We start from the raw sequence: 20,088 nt of genomic DNA, 5'->3' as shown, positions 1-20,088 counted from the left end.
AGTAAAATTGTATTTGTATCTAGAAAAAAACAAGTGGTCCCATGTAGGAAGAATTTGATTACAGGCCAAAAGCAGAATACCAGGTGGGGATTCAGCTGCTCGGGCAGTTATCCAGGGATGCTTACACCTGGATTACCATATGTTTCCAGGTAGCCAATAAGTTATTGTGCTGAAAAAATAGTTGCACTTGTAAAGCTAGGGAGTTTTTATCCAAAACTAGAGTTTACAAGACACAAAGAGGACTGTGATAATGATTACTCTATGGCTCATAGGATCAGAGACTACACTTTATAAATGTTTCAAGTGTTATTACACAAATATTAACATGGAAATTATTTAAAAGTAGTGTTTTAAAGAGTAATATAAAATGATGTACAAAGGTCTGGCACAGTGGCTCAGGCCTGTAATCCCAGCACTTTGGGAGGCCAAGGCGAGCAGATCACGAGGTCAGGAGATCGAGACCATCCTGGCTAACACGGTGAAACCCCCATCACTACTAAAAATACAAAAATTAGCTGGGAGTGGTGGCACGCACCTGTAATCCCAGCTACTCTGGAGGCTGAGGGAGGAGAATCGCTTGAACGTGGGAGGCAGAGGTTGCAGTGAGCTGAGATCATGCTGCTGCACTCCAGCCTGGGTGACAGAGCGAGACTCCATCTCAAAAAAAAAGAAAGAAAGAAAAATATGATAAATTAACTTGCTCAAGGGAAGCCAGGATTAATTTAGGAACCATTGATAGGGAGTCTGGAGACCTGGATTGACCACTACTACTGCATCTTTTTGTAGTGAGGCACAAATATGTGTGTGCATGTGTGTACCTGTCTACGCCGTTCTTCAAATAACAAGAAATCGCCGCTGCTTGTTCTCTAAAGAAGTGACATGGTTTCAAGCAAATGAAACTCTATTTAGAGAAACTTTCTAATACAGTACATTGCTTGCTAGCAATATTCCTCTATATTCCATTTCATATCTAGTGTGAACAAGAATACACATTCCCCAATAGTGTAACAAGAGTTGGAAGAACTCAACTAGATTGAGAAGCAAGTGAGCCAAAGAGAAGAGCCTGGTAACATGGCTAGGGGCTGGTTTTTGAGGACAGGGTATCCACAGAAGCAAAAAAACTTGAAATGTTAGAGTAGCCTACTGCTTAACCATCTCTGCAATACAAAACTGTGACCTTCATTCACTTCCACTCCAACCTTACATGTGTGTCTGTGTATACATGCGCACACACAGCACACACGTAACACCATCAGTAACATTTTAAAAATATTAGTACACATTGAATTGTACACCAAAATTTTATCAATAAGTGCTATCAGAGTTTTTATAAAAGCAGGAAAAATTTGGACTTATGCATTTGAGTAGCCACCAGAAAGAGAGAAAAAGGCAGTAATCAAGGTATGATGGAATTTTAGAATTAGCAAAAATCAGAAATTGAAATTGGAGCAGGGAATAACAAAATAAAATACCAGCTCTCTAAAAATCTCTGAAGATGTTCCAGGTATAGTAAAGAGGAGTATTTAAGCTAGTTTTCCCTAAATCTTATAAAGTAAAGTGAGTCAAGCAAAATGGATCACTTTAAACATTCCAGGCAATTAGAGGCCACGTTTAATGTTCATTAATAGTTAGAGATAAAAATGATTAAACTTTCTAATAAATAAATGAATAAACAAACAAACACACATAAAACCACTTAGCCTTTATTTTTAACCTGAAAAAACATATATTATTCTGTAAAGGGGTCATGGCATGTTGGTAAATGCAATTTATTTAGATTTGAGGTTTGAAATCAGATCTTTTGAGTCCTATATCCACTTTGGATAAATTAGTAAAACTATCTGAATTTTGACGCCTTCATTTATAAAATGGAAAAATGCAAGAACCATGTTATAGTAATGTTGTAAATGTCAAGTTAAATGAAGTAAATTTATATAAAAATGAGCACATGGCACAGTACAGTTATTCATATTTGTTAATTGACTTAGGCCAAGTAAATGTCTATTCAGTAAGAATGATAAGATTAAAAGGAGAGAAACGTGTGCACGTGTGTGTGTGTGTGTGTGTGTGTGTGTGCGCGCACGCGCGCATCATATTCCTCCTGCCTGGTGCAGAGGAAATAAGTAAGGTGCCCCAGTAGTCAAGATAAAAGGCAATCTCTCTGCATCCAATCAGAAAATATGCCGAGAAACATGTTTCATCCTAGCACTTTTCTGTCATTAATAAGTAATGGTATTACTTATATCTATTCACAATGCTAAAGGGCATTGATTACTGAAGTGCTCACATTACCAGAAAAATTGTATACCCATTAAAAGGACCTGGTGGGGGTGAATGGAGAGGAGAAGAGTCAAGGGTGATGGTTCTTCGTTACTTTCACAGAATTCAGATTGGAGGCTCTCTTAGAATACAGCCTTTGGTTCAGTGCAGTCTTGCTCAAGTTTGTTTTTCAATCTACCTGCCTTAGACTAGAGCTAAATCTCTTTATTTTAGTCACGTTTAGGGGCATTGTGGGGGCGTGGTAAGATAACACAGTGGTCAAGAGTCTTATTCCTAACATTTATCATGAAGCTAAGGAAATTTAAACCTTGCTTTCTCGGACCCCTTCCAAATACTGAAGGGCACCTGTTGTATGTAGGTTGGACACCTGTTCACATCACCACACATTTTTGTAATTTTTTCTAAAGTAAATGATTTACATCACAATGAATTCAGTTTGCCTTTGGTCCTGAAAGCATTCTTGGAGAGGTCATGGATTAATACTTGGAGTAAGAACCCAAATCATTGACACCTGTACATCTTACTAGCTACATGACAATGGCTTTCTATGTGGACATTTTCAATAACATGACTTTACTCTTCAGTAACACAACTTTTTTATTCTAAAAATCCCCTTGTCGACCTGGCACAGTGGCTCAGGCCTGTAATCCCAGCACTTTGGGAGGCGGGCGGATCACGAGGTCAGGAGATCGAGACCATCCTGGCTAACACGGTGAAACCCCATCTCTACTAAAAACTACAAAAAAATTAGCCGGGCGTGGTGGCGGGCACCTGTAGTCCCAGCTACTCGTGAGGCTGAGGCAGGAGAATGGCGTGAACCTGGGAGGTGGAGCTTGCAGTGAGCCGAGATCGCGCCATTGCACTCCAGCCTGGGCAACAGAGCGAGACTCTGTCTCAAAAATAAAACAAAACAAAAAAAACCCTTGTCTGGGAAGATAAGTCACAAAAAATGTTGCTAGTTTCAGGAACATCCTGAAAAAAAAATGAGTGAACATCCAACTGTTCAATTTAGGAAGTTTAATTTACTTCTCAAGACTCTTCAAATTTGGATTCAAATTTCTCATTTTGCTCTGCCCATCTATCCTAAACTATTATATAACGATCCTTATTCAACCTTAATCCAGTCATGCATTGAAAGATCTGTCTTAAACTAGACTCCAAAACCTTACTGTTTACAGATGTTGCCCTCAGTCTTTTTAACAAGGTTTTTTTGGGACTGAGTGCAGTGGCTCATGCCTGTAATCCCAGCACTTTGCGAGGCCAAGGCAGGTAGATCACCTGAGGTCAGGAGTTCAAGACTAGCCAGGCCAACATGGCAAAACCCCATCTCTACTAAAAATACAAAAAGTTAGCCAGGCGTGGTGGCAGGCACCCGTAATCCCACCTACTCAGGAGGCTGAGGCAGGAGAAGTGCTTGAACTCAGGAGGCAGAGGTTGCTGTGAGCCGAGATCAAGCCACTGTACTCCAGCCTGGGTGACAGAGTGAGACTCTGTCTCCAAAAAAAAAAAAAAAAAAAAAAAAAAAAAAAAAAAAAAAAAAAAAAGTTTTTGGATGGTGTTTTTAGGGAGCTAGCATTTGACATGAGAATCTGGTTAAGGGGAAGTTGAATTGGGAATACATTCAATTTTGTTTTTAGTAGTTTATATTTAAGTGTTTTTCAGCTACTTCTGTATCAGCTTTAATTAATGCTGGCTGTCCTGGTGTGGGAGTGGCTTCTGAGAATTATCTTTCTCTCTAACGTGTTAACTCAGCAAGGGTTGTGGTAGGAAAGTGCAAGTCTAGAGGTCCTATTACTATATGAACATGTCGGACTGAACAGTGCCAGGCAACAGAGTTACATAGTGAAGGAGAAGCAGTGCTGAATGATTCGGATGCAGAATCCAGCCTGTGAAACAGTTCCCAGTCATCAGCAATGCTCAGTGAAAATCAAAGAATTCAGTTATTAATCAATATCTAGTCAGAAGGAAGTTCACTGGTATCAGAAGTAGGCTAATCATGTAACCTATAGATTTCCATATGTACCAGCCATTTGCAATTCAGAGTATTTAAAATCAGTTATTGTATAAGAGAAATTCAAAATGCTCTGAGCATTTAAACTTATGGAAAAGGAACTTGATAGAGTTTCCCCCAAATTTAACAATATCAAATATCTTCATGATATTACAAACAATGGCCGTTCTGCTGGGCACCGTGGCTCACGCCTGTAATCCCAGCACTTTGGGAGGTCGAGGTGGGCTGATCACGAGGTCAGGAGTTCAAGACCAGCCTGGCCAACATGGTAAGACCCTGTTTCTACTAAAAATGAAAAAGTTAGCCAGGTGCAGTGGCACATGTCTGTAGTCCCAGCTATTCAGGAGGTTGTGGCAGGAGAATCTCTTGAACCCAAAAGGCCGAGGTTGCAGTGAGCCAAGATTGCACCACTGCACTCCAGCCTGGGCAACAGAGGAAAACATCATTAAAAAAATAAATAAATAAATAAAAAGAATTAAGAGTACTAAATAAAAGGGAGCAATATTTTTAAAAAAATTGTTGGCCAGGCATGGTGGCTCATGTCTGTAATCATAGCACTTTGGGAGGCCAAAGCAGGTGAATTGCTTGAGCTCAGGAGTTTGAGACTAGCCTGGGCAACACAGTGAAACCCTGTCTCTACTAAACTATGAAAAATTAGCCGGGTGTGGTGGTGTTCACCTGTAATCTCAGCTACTTGGGAGGCTGAGACAGAAGAATCGCTTGAACCCGGGAGTTGGAGGTTGCAGTGAGCCAAGATAGCACCACTGCACTCCAGCCTGGGCGACAGAGCAAGACTTCGTATCAAAAAAATAAATAAACAAAATTGTTACTTGACTTTTTTGTTGTTGTCTTTTCCCCTTAAAGGATACATCAGCCTCAACTTAACTTTTTCTCCCATCCCTGAAAACCAATTGCTATTTACCCTCCAGGTGAAGTACATTAGAAATGGTGATAGTCCATGATAGAAATATCTGTGCTAATGCCTAAGTCTCATTGTATGCACAGACAGTCCTTTCAAAGGGATCACAGAATGGCTGCACTTTTGTATCTATAAAGAAAAGAGAAAATAAAACAATATAATTTTAAGTAGAAATTTCACCATAGTTACAGAAAGTAGTTCCACAGAATAGTTGCTCTTCATAATAAATAGACTCTTGAATGACCTCATTACTTAGTTAAGTCCTTTACTGACTTTGCATTAAAAGAACATTGGCCAAAGGCCCTACTCGACCTGGCCTCGTTGATTTTGATTAAACAAAAATAATTGTAAATGAAAGTTCCACCATCAGTCACATCGGGGAATGGAGATAAATGTGACAATGTAGTCTCATTAGCTCTTCTTCTCCTGGGCTGAAATGGGGCCCTGTACCAGCCACATCCTAGGAGAGCATCTCTGAAAGAGGTGTAGAGTCACTCCGGAATTTCTACGCAGGTTGAGAAAAAAGCAATCCAGGTCTGCATAGAACAACAGAGTGTTAAGGTCTCATACTGTCCTTCTTGGACCAAAGCCAACTCATGCAAGATCTGAGTTGCATGTTATATCTTGTTGGCCTCATGCTATTAAAATCAAAACAAAACAAAAACAGAAATCAGTTACCTTCTTGTCAAGATTCAGTCAGAGATTTTATATACTAATCTGAATTTCTTTAATCCCTTGAAATATCAATTTCTGTCACTATTTGACCCTCACTTATACATGGCTATAATTTCCTGGAGAAGAGCAGAAACTGCTCTTTTTCAGATGAGGAAGGAGTTGCCACTGTTCTATAATTCCTACTGATCTCTGTGTCTCCCTACATTTGGATAGAGTGTTGATTGCCATTTACCACTCTTCTTGGACTATTTTTATTTCTCAGGTAGCACTGAGAGAAATGTGAAGGTTATTATTTTGCCCATGTTGCAATCAAAGGTTACAATTAAATAAAGTTTTACAGGGTAGTGTATTAGTCCTTTTTCATGCTGCTGACAAAGACATACCTGAGACTGGGAAGAAGAAGAGGTTTAATAGGACTAACAGTTCCACATAACTGGGGAGGCCTCAGAATCATGGTGGGAGGCAAAAGGCACTTCTTACATGGCAGCAGCAAGAGAAAATGAGGAAGAAGCAAAACCAGAAACCCCTGGTAATTTACTGATCCCATCAGATCTCGTGTCACTTATTTACTATCACAAGAATAGCATGGGAAAGACCATGCTATTCAATTACTTCCCCCTGGGTCCCTCCCACAACATGTGGGATTTCTGGGAGATACAATTCAAGTTGAAATTTGGCTGGAGACACAGTCAAACCATATCAGAAAGTATGACTCAAGGAAAAAATGAAATGATAGTTTATCCCTTGGAAGCTGTGGTGCCAGTACCTTGTTTAAAACCTAACTCAGTCATTTACTGGCCAGGGAATCTCAGTACATTATTTAATCTATTTAAATCTCAATTTATTGATCAGTAAAATGGAGAAAACAATAATACCTTCTGCAAAAGGACTGCCATGAAAATAGAACTTGAGCTCTGGAAACAGTTTGGGTACAGGGTAAACATCAAAATGTTCGCTGTATCTATTATATTAAATTTGCATGCAGCATATGTCTTAGCCAAAGTTCCTGGCCCTGATTGCTCATTTATGTTTTCCACTATGTCTATCAATCTTTCAGTTTGTTCCCTATGATTAATTCTAAAATCTGAGCTAAATGATCCACAGCATGGATTATAATCTTGTTATTTTTTACAAAAATTAACCTAAGCTCAGGTCAAGGGCCAATAAGGTATTTGTTCTAGCTTTGTGAAATTCAAGCTGTTTTCTAAACACCTCTCTACCCCTCATCTGGCCAATTGCTTCACCCTGGGATCATATTAACTCAGTGAAACTCATCTCAACTCATCCCCACAAATCCCAGGAGCGAGTGACCTGGTGTCTAGACAAACTACAAGGCAACTGAAACACTGAATATTCCTTACTTCCCCTCAGTTCTTTTGTAAACACCGGAGACTTTTATGGAAGCTACTCCTGCCAATATTTGTAACTCAGCTAGAACTTTCACCCATAGGATAAACAAATTACTAAGATATATTCTTCATTAAGCTCTCCATTTTAAGACCCTTCTTTCAACACTCTCTTCTCCTCCTTCCCAGTTTCTAGTCAGTCTCCAGCATATAGGGTTCCTGCCACTAAGGTTTGGCCAAAACTTTCTGAATGAAATCATGCTCTAGACAGTATCTTAGTGTTATTGTTGTGTTATTGTTACCCTATGGTACAGGTGTTCCAGATGAAAAGTAAGATGCCCAGTGTTAAAATAATTAATTGGGAGGCCATTAGGCTGAGAGGGCTCCAGCAACTTGAGTTTCTAATCAAGCAAACTGAAATTCAACTCACAGTGAATGTTCATACCCTAGCAAAAAACAAAACAACACAGCAAAACTAAGTGGAACCTATCCAAAAACTATGAACTAACCCCTAAGTAGAGACTTCACCAATCGAAAACTGCCCACTAAACTGTAACTAAGGACTTTCCACTTTAACCAATCAAATAGTTTTGTCCTGTTTCTAAGAATACCTTACAAAAGTTATTTCCTTGTACTCCCCAGTGGAGTTCAACTACCCAGCCACTTGCAGTCTGGTGCTGCCGGATTCCTGGATTGCTGACTATTCAAGTATACTTCTTAAGATATGCCTAAGTTTCAGTTTTTATACTGGTTAAATGTAAATTTTAGCTATAAAATGAATAGAGCTTTTAAAAATATAGGATACACATATACTACATACACTCATTCCTCAACATCATGGGAATTGGCTCCAGAACACATCCCCTTTTCATGAATACTAAAATGTCCAGATATTCAAGTCCCTTACATAAAATAGAATATAGTACTTGCATACAGCCTATGTACATCCTCCTGTCTTCTTTAAATTGTCTCTAGATTACTTATAATGTCTAATACAATGTAAACGCTATGCAAATAGCTGTTCTGTATTATTTAGGATATAATGACAAGAAAAAGAAGTCTTTACATGTCAGTACAGACACAATCATCCATTTTTGTCCCCAAATATTTTCCATCCACAGTTGATGGAATTCATGGATGCTAACCTCACAGATATGGAGGGCCAAATGTACATGTGTATGTGTGTGTGTGCGTGTGTGTGTGTGACTTATCTGAAATTCGAATTGAACTAGTTGCCCTGAATTTTCCTCTGCTAAATCTAGCAACCATTCCATCATAAAAACCTATGTTGTCTCTTTTTCTACTCCCTCAGGCATTAACATGCTGAAGCTTCTGGATTAGATCACGATTTTAGATAACAACCTGTATTCTATGCTAGGTCCTTGGTACTTATATATCTAGTCCATTTTTCTATATTGTTCGGAGGTAGTGCTTTAAGTCTTCCAGTGCAGGAAACCCAAGAGTCAGGTAACCTGCATTCCTGAGTAAATCAGTGAGAAGAAAATGATATTGGCAATAACGTTAAAGTTTCACCCCTCCTTTGCATTCGTCTAACATTCTGGACAGTCCAAAGCACTTTCCAATACAATACTGTGTGTTTATGGTCATGGTCCCTATAGAATTAGACAGGCTATTTCAGATTTATTAAGAAGACACATATTGCAGGGGTCCCCAAACCCCAGGAGGCCGACCAGGAGTGGTTCATGGCCTGTTAGGAACTGGGCTGGCACAGCAGGAGGTGAGCGGCATTGCAGCCTGAGCTCTGCCTCCTGTCAGATCAGAGGTGGCATTAGATTATCATAGGAGCACAAACCCTAATGTGAACTGTGCAGGCAAGAGATCTAGATTGTGTGCTCCTCATGGGAATCTAATGCCTGCCTGATTATCTGAGGTGTAACAGTTTTATCCTGAAACTACCCACCCCCTCACTACATCCATGGAAAAAAATGTCTTCCACAAAACCAGTCCTTGGTTCCAGTAAGGATGGGGACCGCTGACATATTGTGTATCTGTCATGTACCATACCGGGTTCTTGGAAAGCAATGGGTTAAAGGGATGCTTGAGACAGACATGGTCTTGTGCTCAAGGAACTTATGTGAAAAAAGTAATCTTAAAAACTTTAATAGGCTCTCAGCATATGCCACCTTGTGATTTGTTGTGATTTTTGTCAATCCTATGAAAGTAAAATAATGCAGGGTGCTCTAGAGATCTGACATAGTGGCATCAGGAAGGCTTTGTGTGGGTGCTAATTTATTTTTTATAGATGAAGAAGTTTGAACTAGATCAGTCACTCCCACCTGCCTGAGGATCAAAATTACCTGAGGAGCTGTTCAGAAATGCAGGTTAGGAAAAAAGGAGAAAGGAAGAAGAGGAAGATTTCTGTTCAGAGACAGTGATAGGTACAACAACCCTGAAGAGTGAAAGGACATGCACGACCTGACTACTTCCATGCATGTCCTGAGTGTTTGAACATTTATTGGTGTTCATTCTTATCAGCTGTTAAGAGTGATCATGCTGGCCATCACATCACAGACCGAAATAAAGCACTTCTAAGATGATTGATACCATGTTTTATGGAATGTCTATCTTCTGCAACAAAAACAACTAATTTACATTTCATTCAGCTGTTAGGAATCTAATTTAGACATAAGTCAAAATAAACACACTTTTCTGAAACTTTCATAAAAACATATGCCTACTTTGATATTTTCATCTCTCTACCAACTTTTCCAAAATAGTAACATATGGTGGGATTATCACAAAAATTACTGGAACAGAAGATTCCCTTTAAGAATATTTGACATGATCCTTGATGTAACAGACAAGAGAGTTCTTGAATGAAGTGTCAAAGGCTTTGATTGAATGGACGAGTATGTTCGGTAATAGTCATTATTATTCCTGCAATGATTTCCTGAATGCTCATAAGCCTGGACTAGTTAAAAAATTAATATTTAATATTACTGACATAAAAATACATTTCCCAAAGTAGACTACTGAAAGCTAATTTTAAAAGAAAATTTTACCTTATTATCATGTTACTTTCTATAAGTAAAGGTAACTATGGAAATAAATACAATGCACAACACACAAACTCACACACACTTGACTTTCTGCCAATGCCTCCTCATTCTCTTTCATACAAAAAGATACTGATAAATAAGATAACACCACAGTAACTTCAAATGGACTTTATCTGACTTTATCTTTGATATCATCAGAAAAAAATTTAAAAAATTGAAAGAAAAGTGACTTTCTTGCTGTTTCTATCAACGTTACTTGATTTTCAATTTGTGTCTTATCAATATCATCTCACAAACTACCATGGGAGGAATCCTATCTTCTGGATCTGCTAAACATATAGATCTGTTATCTATTTTATTTTTATCTGTGGAATTTGGTGACCAAAAATTCCAAAAACAAGTAGCTGAAGATAAAGGAGATATATTACTTGTGCAGAGAGTACTAGAATGGGAATCAGATTTAGATCTTATTCATTGAGTCTCGATCCTCACTGATAATTAGAATCACCTTTGGCTTTTGACTCTTTTGTTTTTCTTTGTTTTCCATGTGCTTCAGGATCAAGAACCACTGATCGGTTTTCAGCTCTGAGTCTCAGAGTATGTCCCTGAATGAACCACCCTGGCCCTTTTAGTCCCAAGACTCTCATTTACAGTTGAAGGACAATAGTGTTGATTAGGCGTGTCTCAGAACCATTTGGAAAGTATTTTAAAATGCAGAATCTCAAGGACTGTGGATTAGAGAATACATAGTATGATCTCTCTACCCAGGTATACAGTCATCTAACTTTGAGTTTAATGTGTAATAATCATGGATTCGTTAGCATGAGGGTCTAATCAACTGAGCTAACCTATAAAGCAAACTATGGAAATTCAGACAACTAATGATTGGGGGAAAAAATGTCCTGCGTTGAGTAATGTAATCACTCCATAATAGAATATACCTGTGGTGGATAAAAATTATCTCTACTTGATGTGGCAGTCATTAAATTCTGAAACATTTTGTGAAAGTATCTCACGTTCTAATATGTCACATAATACTATTTGTATGTCACATATGTCACATAATATTTGTATGTCACATATGTCACATAATATTGTTTATTGTCAATAATTTAAAAACAAATTTGGAAAGCCAACTGATTTTTAGCTCTATTTTCTCTTTCAAATTGTGACCTAGTGTTGAGTCTGTCCTGCAGACTCTGGCTGAGCAACGGATGAAAGAAGTACGCTGACACAGGGTACTTTTTTGCCTGACAGGGCAGGTAGGGGACCTCACAGCTCAGCACCGCTGATGACAGTGCTGTCCCCATAAGCTGGCCCCACTTGCATTTATTTAGTACAGATTTAGTGACAAAGGCTTGGAGCAAGCACAATTTGTGTGTAATAAACAGTGTTGACCCCCCAAGTAGAGAGCAGCCCTGCGTGCAAATGATCAAAGGCTGGTTTCTGGAGACAGGAGTAAACAAATTTATCTAGACAATCTCCTTTACATTCCCTTGTTATCTGCCCTTTGCTCTCATCCTCAGATAAGAGAATTTGGCTGCCTTCAGCCATAATTCTTTACTGAAGCATTTGGAAAACCTCCCGCCCTTCCAAGAAGGTTTGCATCTTTCCCTATAACTTTTTCTTATAACTTTTCCCACCACCCTGACTGATCTCCTACAACCTGGGGACAGACTACAAGACTGAGGAACACTGGATATTTCTAGGAAGCCCTGGATATTTCTAGGACAGAACCCATGACATGGACTTAATAAACATGAATGCTTTCAAAAATGAGAGAGCATTTTTGATTAAAGTAAAACATGCTTCATAATTTAATTTCTAACCATATAATGATGAAATAGAAGTGAATCCAAGAAACATGGAAGAACATAACTAAACATGGGCTGTAGTCTAATAAAATGGAAATAAGATGACAATTATGACATGGTGGAGAGAGTCCTGAACTTACAGATTGAAGTTTGGCTCTAATCCTAGGGCTAAATAACTTAATTGATTTATCTGGTGGATAACACAAATAAATCAGGTGGTGTGTCAGGCATGGAGGGAGATTATACCAAGAAATAACATGCTGACTCTGTGCTCACATTCACAAACTGGCTGAAGAAACATTACATTCTACTTTGTGTGTGTATTGTGCATTTTCTATGTGTGAAAATGGAAATACACACAAGCTATTATGAGAATGGACCAAAAAACTGCCAAAGCTATTAGAAAAGAGTGAGTTCAGGAAGGCTTTAGGGAAGAGGTGACTTTTCATCTCCTTCAAAGATATGCCTGTGTTTAAATATGCATGCTTGTACTATTGAGTGATCAGCAACAAGCAACTTTTACCCATTTTACAGAGAGGAAAACTAAGGAATGCTTTACCTTCTGATGGTTATAAAGTTAACTGCTTATTAAGCAAGTATTTGTTGTCATAAAATATTTAGCTTACACAGTTCAATTTTACCACTAGAGTTTTAGCCATTGAAGGACATGGACCTTTTTTGTCGCATGAATGTATGAGGTTGGTGCAAAAGTAATTATAGCAAAGACCACAATTACTTTTCACCAATCTAATAAAAAACTAGATGTTAAATAAATCTATGCTTCAGGCCCTAGACAGGTCACTGGAAGTTCACCTTGGCATCACAATTATCCACAGTTTCTAGCCTCAGAAAACTTACAGTTTGGTGCCTACTGCAGGTTCTGGAATATTTAGAACTCACATGTGAAGTAAAATGACAGTTGAGTTTAAGTACCATAAAACTGTGAGGGATTGCTATTGCTGGATTAACTGAAGTGCCCAATATGGCTCTTCCTATGATCTTACATAAGACAAATAGAGGAACACTTGGATGTGAGCCCTGTCCACACGGCAAGGTCGGCTCCTGGGACACAAACACGGGCTGGTGATAAATGACTGTGTCTGGGCCTGAAGGGAACTGGCTGGGAGGTGGGGGTGTCGAAGTGGGAGGCAGGACCAGTGTAGACCTGTTTGTTTTCTTTTCTTCCTTTATTAATGATCTGATAGATTTGAATAAACTGTGTAGCAATCAAATTTGCAGATGGTACAACACAGGGATCAATCTGAAAGCATCTGAACCAATACAACTGGAAGCTGGAAGCTCAGTGAACATGAGATAATTAGAAAACAGTGGTGCTAAGACAGACCTGAGGGTGTTAAAATGTGATATCCAATTAAGTTGGAGAGAGAAATGCCAAAGGGTAGAAAAATGCCCAGAAGCAACTTGAATTCAAAGGGAAAGCACTGGACCCTTTAGTCCCTGTGAGCTTGGGATTCTGAGTTAAATTGTGTTTCAGAAAGAACAGTTTCGTGTCTTATTCTTACATTCAGAAATGTCTGCATTAACTGGACAAGGAAAGTAACTTATATTCTTTGGAAGAATAAATACAACACAAATACAGCGATTAGGCTTAAGCGTCCTTGATGATAAAAGTTGGGGATCACTGACTTCATCTTTTAAGAGATAAGCTCTATAGTTTTATTAACAAAAGAAAGGTATACTTGACAGTGAGCTCTGATTTGTGTCATTTATCACTGTTTTGCACAGAGAAGATATTATTCTAGCCCAGAGCAAACACATTTAATGTGCTTGTTAATTTGTGTGACCAAATAAAAGTGAATATTTTATTTCTGATGGAAAGGTGAAATGTTTTAATTACCTGAATCCCCTCAAAGCAGCTGCAAACACCCCCTAGGCATTTGGAAAAGTGGTTAAGAGTTGTCTAGATCCAGATATCCCAAATTTTGAATCCAGTCAGTGCCTCTAACCAGTTTATTTACCTTGGGTAGATAATTTTGAGATTAATATCTCATCTATAAAATGATAATAAGTTTAATTATCTCAAAAGTTTTTTGCAACTATCCTGAAGACATTCAGAACATGTGACCTCAAAATGCATCACTGTGGCATGAGGATTATCTTAAGGTGAAGGCAATTGAGAAAAAGCAGGCACAGGATGAGCTCTCTGCTCACCACCTATCTGCCTGAGAGCAGAACATTTCTTCTCTTTGTGAAGGTGCCCCCCCTACTTCCCATACCAGGAAGGGAATAACAACCTTGTTACAAGTGATGAGATGGCACCAAAACAGTCTCCAAAAGGTAATGTAACTAATTAGTTCTTATCTACCATTAGTTTGCTCAAACATTTGCCTTTTCACAATTTACTGCTCCTAGAAGCTTAGTATTTTTCTTTTAATAGTTGCAGGAGACAGACAAATTCCTAGGCAGACAGAAATGGGTTCTCAGTGAAACCCAACCTTTGAGTCAAAGACAGCCTGAAGCCTGAAAACCAGCTGCCAGTTCCGGGTGCAGTTCACTACCAGAGTGAGAACTTTCTTGATGCCTTTTAGCCAATCGAATGGAGTTTTTTCAAGGCCTACTTGTGGATCAATCAGCATGCACTCCCCCATTCTGAGCCTATAAAACCCCCAGACTCAGCCTCACAGATGGCTACCTGCTTTTGGACCCCCGTGCAGAGGGCTACTCACTTTGGGTCCTCTCTCATTGTTGAGAGCTTTTCTGTGGCTCAGTAAAATTCTTCTCTGCTTTGCTCACTCTCCTGATTTCTCTTGGTCGTGGGACAAGAACCCAGAACCTGCCAAACCGTTGCTGCTGAGAAAAGGGCTGTAATGTGCGCTCCTGCTTGCTGAGCTACAGGAGTTAAAAAAACCACTGGGCACCACACAGCCCGATTTGCTGAGCTGCCAGCGTGGGACCAAATGAACTGTGACACACCCCCATTTGCCAAAGCTGCAGGTGGCAGGAACAAATGACAGCTGTAACACTTCCTGGGGGATCAGACCTTGGGACTCCCCAAGCAAAAGCTTGAACACCCCTTGGGGATCCACAGTTGTTGGCATCTCCAAGTTTTCAGGTACCACCACATTCCCCTTGTCCAGATGCTGACACCCAAGGCAGAAGCCAGTCGTGGAGCCAGGTGTGGTGGCTCACGTCTGTAATCCCAGCACTTTGGGAGGCAGAGGTGGGCGGATCACAAAGTCAGGAGATTGAGACCATCCTGGCTAACATGGAGAAACCCCATCTCTACTAAAAATACAAAAAAGTAGACAGGCATGGTGGTGGGTGCCTGTAATTCCAGCCACTCAGGAGGCTGAGGCAGAAGAATTGCTTGAACCTGGGAGGCGGAGCTTGCAGTGAGCTGAGACTGTACCACTGCACTCCAACCTGGGTGACGTAGCAAGACTCTGTCTCAAAAAAAAAAAAAAAAAAGAAGCCAGTCATGGCAGGCTGCAGGTCCTGCTGCAGGCTGAGCACAGAACCACAGTGGGTGCAGAATCCAGGCCATAGCACAAGCAGAGCCCAGCCTGTCAGGCCCAGTGGGCAGAGCAAGCCGCATGGGCAAGAGTGAAGCCCAGGCAGAGGCACTGCCAGCTGTGAAGATTTCCAGCTAGCAAAGTGGCGCCAAAAGAATCCTGTGTCATTTCTTCTTGTCACTTCCCTACAAAATTATTGCTCTTTGGTTAAGATGCTCTATGGGCCCAAGTTTGAGTCATACCTATGAGTTGTACTCATCACCGAGTGCTTCTATGTGTGTATGATGCCTGTATTCATGACCTTCTGCTTGTTTATGCCTTGTTTATCTGTCTTTTGTCAGTCTCATTTACAGGGCTTCAGCCAATAAACTTAAGATGGGTAGGGGAAAATGTTTCTTTTGCCCTCCACTGTTCTTTGAGATAATGTGTATAATCCTCTTAGCAGAGGATCTAACCAAAAGTAAGTTTTTCATTAGCTATCATGTTATGGCTATTGCGATTGAAATTCTAGGAACTCTATAATTACAATCACGTTGTTAATTCATTGTAAATATCATATTGTAAATATCTTGGTATCCAAAAGTACACTCTTGTTTAATCTCTGCTAATAATAGCTCTATGCACATAACACATGTGCATGTATTTTACATATAGATATAGAGAGAAAGACAGTGCACTCTATATTCTACTTCATGCTTCATTTTTTCTCTATTTTTGTATATATCTAGTTTCACATTGGCCATGAGAATTGAGGTCCCATGCTGTCCTCATTTTGATACCTTTATGATTAAGGTCTTTAGGTGAAATAATGATTACTCTACAAGCTAACTAATATTCATAGAATTTAAGGACATAACTATTACCCATTTTGGTTCAGACAACTGTGATATCAAACAAATTCAGTTATTTTTAATAAGAAAATAGCACATGCTTATTTAATAATTTTTATAATCTAAAAATACATTATTGACCTTAAATATGCACACTGTTCTGATTTTACACATATGGACACAAATTCCATTTGAAAGAAATAATTATGAATATGATATTAGTTTACAGAGATATTCAGCTTGAATTGATGCAAAAAAATTGAAGACAAATATTTCCCAAATTCATTCTTTTAGATTAATAAATTATAGTAGAGTCACTCAATGGAATTCTATGCACCCATTGAAATAGTAAGAGGAAGATTATGTGACAGTGAAAAAGCAATACACTATTAACTGAGGGAAGAAGATATCCATTTATATAGGTACTATGATTACAGTAAGAAACAGACTTACACAGAGGGAAGAAAAAAAGATAGGAAGAAATTTATCAGCATGGTGACAGGGAATTATTTTAGAAGGGTAGAATTAATAATGCATATAATTATATGGTTTCTTTTCTAAAAATTTTCAAAATTTTATGCAAGTTGGCTGAATTATATGGCAAACATGTACACTGAATCTTCACCTCTACCAACAGACATTTAAATATAACTTCCTGCAAAAACTGGTTCCTTCTTGATTTAACCTCCGTATTTCCCACTATAAATTTGGTGTAAAGTGTAATCTTATTAATATTATTGTATTTATCTTCTAACACATTCTTGCTAAGCATGTCATGCTTTTAGTAATTTTTCTGAAACTATGGGCAAGTTGACAGAATACTAGAAGACTGTATCAGGAAATAGTTACATGGATGACAGAAGATGATGCTTTCTATAAGTTTGATGTTTGTGCTCTATCTTACATTTCTGGTGCAACTAACAAAATCCTTCCACTGTCTCAAGAAACAAATGGTATTATTTTGGTGACACACACTCATGTTTTGGAGGCCTCATCTTAAGGAGGCTTATAAAATTATCCCTTCTAAATACAAAATCGCTCTCCAAAAGGTCAATTCTTTTGTAACCATCACTTTCAGAAAATAAATTTTTTTCTATTCAAGTATAGAAATGGGGTTCTATTCAAGTATAGACATTTGCTTTAGTCTTAGAAAGCATGGAAAATGCTTCAACTAGCATTGGGAAGTTTTATGACAGTATCCACATAATTGAAACAAAGACAAATAAAAGAAATAGGAGGCCTGGCTTTCTTTCATTAGAAAAAAAGAAATGTAAAATTAGCAGAATATATGTCAATTTATTATGAGTTTGAAAGGTAAAAGAATTAAGACCTTGTATTCTAATGCACTTTTAAAGTCTGAATGTGACTGAAGTGATATGAGGCTAATCAGCTAACAGCAGTTCAGGCTATTTTCCTTCATTAATACTTTCCAAATATTTATGATTATACCATATCAAACTAGCGAGGAGAAATCCAGGTCTGGGAAAGAGGATGATATTCAAGGAATTGAGACCATCACAAGGACATGTTTTGTATGTATGTATTTCTCAACTCATGGGTCTTATGAAATATTTAACCCCTAAAAAAATAGTAGAAAAAAGTAGACCTCTTCAGAAAAAAAAAAAAAAAAATTCGGTTGTTAAAGATTTCAGTTTTCTTTGGAAAAGTTAACAGCAGTCTAGGATAATTCACTGTTTTTAAGAGCTTTGTTGAGAGCTTTCCTGTCGCTCAATAAAATTCTTCTCTACCTTGCTCACTCTCCTGATTTCTCTTGGTCATGGGACAAGAACCCAGAACCTGCCAAACAGTGGCTCTATGCTGAAATAGGAGCCTCCCTCTTTTCAGAGACCAAAGTGGCAGGGTTAATGAGGAATCTTATTTACGGGATGAGAAATAAGCCGGTGTCAATTTGATGTCATTGGGACTGAAGAGGTGTTGGTGTCTGGTGTAAATACCTAAGGTTTGTCATCTCACACCAAGGAAATCAAGGATGCAGACATTTAAGAAGTGGGTTTAGGAGCAGAAGTTTAATCAGCAAAATAAAGAGAAAGAACAGCTCTCTTTCCTGTGAGAGAGAGGGACTCTGGAGTGGGACTTCTGAACCATAGCCGAGTGAACAGGGTTTTATAGATAGGCTTGAGGTGGCAGTGTCTGAATTACACAGGACCCAAAGAGTGGTTGGACCAGGTGTGATGTTTACATAGCAGGTGAGGAAGCTGGCCACCTCACCCTAATCTTTTATTATGCAAATGCGGTCTCTACTTGGCTGGCACCATGTTGCCTGCTCCTTGCTTTACCCAAGGTTGACAAGGAAAGGAGAAGATGGAGCCCCCATATTGGACGCATCTAGCCCCCAGGCAGTCTTTTCCTATTGGCACAGCTGCTGGCACTCACCTGTGCAAACTTCCAGCGGCACAATCCATGTTGTTTCCGGGTTCTTCCTCACCAACTTTCCGGCGGGCGGGAAAATGCAGCCCGCGCCCGGGAAGATGCAGATCAACCGAGCATGCGCCAGGTAACGTCAATCCGAAGAGACCGAAACTTACCCGGCCACGCCTATGGAGACGCCCCTATCACGCCCTTATCCCGCCCACTGCCCTCCCCCTGCCAGTACCAATGCATAAAAGTCCGCTGCGGGCAGGAGCCAGCGTAACTTCTTCGCCCAGCATTCATGGACTGGAGAACCTCACCGGAGAGCGCCGGCGCAACTTCCCCGGCCCTTTCCCGCCGACCAGTGACCCTTGCCTGAGAGTGCGTGCGTATTTGCAAATAAAAGGGCTGCCACTTTCTTGGCTCATTTTGGCCTTTATTGATATTTAGTCTTTGTGTCTATTAATAACAGTAATAGAGAAACAAAACACTTATCTGTGTCTGCAGCTTGATTTTACAGGCTGCTTTTTGTTAGAAAAGAAAATTATTTGGGGCTGCTTTTCATTAAAAGGAAAACGTCACTAGCTGCCTAAATAAGTTCTTCTTAACTCCTATATGAGGACCATGAAGTGTGCTTCTACTGGCAGGAATTTATGTTCAGATCCAGAGGTCCTCAGTACAGAGACGTCCCATAAATCATCCCCAAACTTCATTTTAGACTTTTAATGAAACTACAAATGTACTTGGATCTGTGTCTGGATCCTATTTTTTTTTTAACTGTTGTGACAAAATCTCTATATTCTGATACCCTAGCTTACAGAAATTCTTGATACCTGTTAAGCAATGTTTCCTTTTATTCTTTTAAAGTGTCTTAGCTATTGTCAATGAAATAGGTCAAACTCTAAAATGTTTGAATAGATTTATTCTTAGCCAAATATGAGTCACCATTGTCTGTGACATAGCTCCAGGAAATCTTGAAAACCTGTGCCCAAGGTGGTCAGGTTAACAGATTGGTTTTATATATTTTAGAGAGACATAAGATATCAATCAATACATGTAAGATGTACATTGGTTTCAGTCCAAAAAGGTGGGACAATTCAGAGTGGGGGTTGTCAGGGGCCTCCAGATTCTATGTGAATTCAAATAAAACCTCTGATTGGTAATTGGTTAAAAGAGTTTATCTAAAAGACTTGGAATCAATAGAAGGGAGTGTCTGGGTTAAGATAAGGAGTTGCGGAGACCAAGGTTCTCATTATACAGATAAAGTCTCCAGGTAGCAGGCTTTAGAGAGACTAGTTGTAAATGTTTCTTATCAGATTTAAAGAGTCTATTTTATCAGTCTTGAGGTCT

The 20,088-nt window shown here is 39.1% G+C and overlaps 1 long non-coding RNA gene across 1 annotated transcript in view; it reads right to left on the bottom strand.

Annotated features, from left to right (window-relative positions):
- The window catches only part of LOC105491487 (uncharacterized), a 54,957-nt gene extending 36,108 nt beyond the window's left edge, over nt 1-18,849 (bottom strand). The window contains exon 1 of the long non-coding RNA XR_011616169.1: nt 18,763-18,849. This is a non-coding gene — a long non-coding RNA (uncharacterized lncRNA). The remainder of the gene's footprint in view (nt 1-18,762) is intronic.
- Between the last annotated feature and the right edge of the window lie 1,239 nt (nt 18,850-20,088).

Source organism: Macaca nemestrina, chromosome 18 (assembly GCF_043159975.1).
Source record: "Macaca nemestrina isolate mMacNem1 chromosome 18, mMacNem.hap1, whole genome shotgun sequence".
Lineage (NCBI taxonomy): Eukaryota > Metazoa > Chordata > Mammalia > Primates > Cercopithecidae > Macaca > Macaca nemestrina.
The sequence above is the reverse complement of the archived record's forward strand: the minus strand, read 5'-3'. Positions and strand labels throughout refer to the sequence as shown.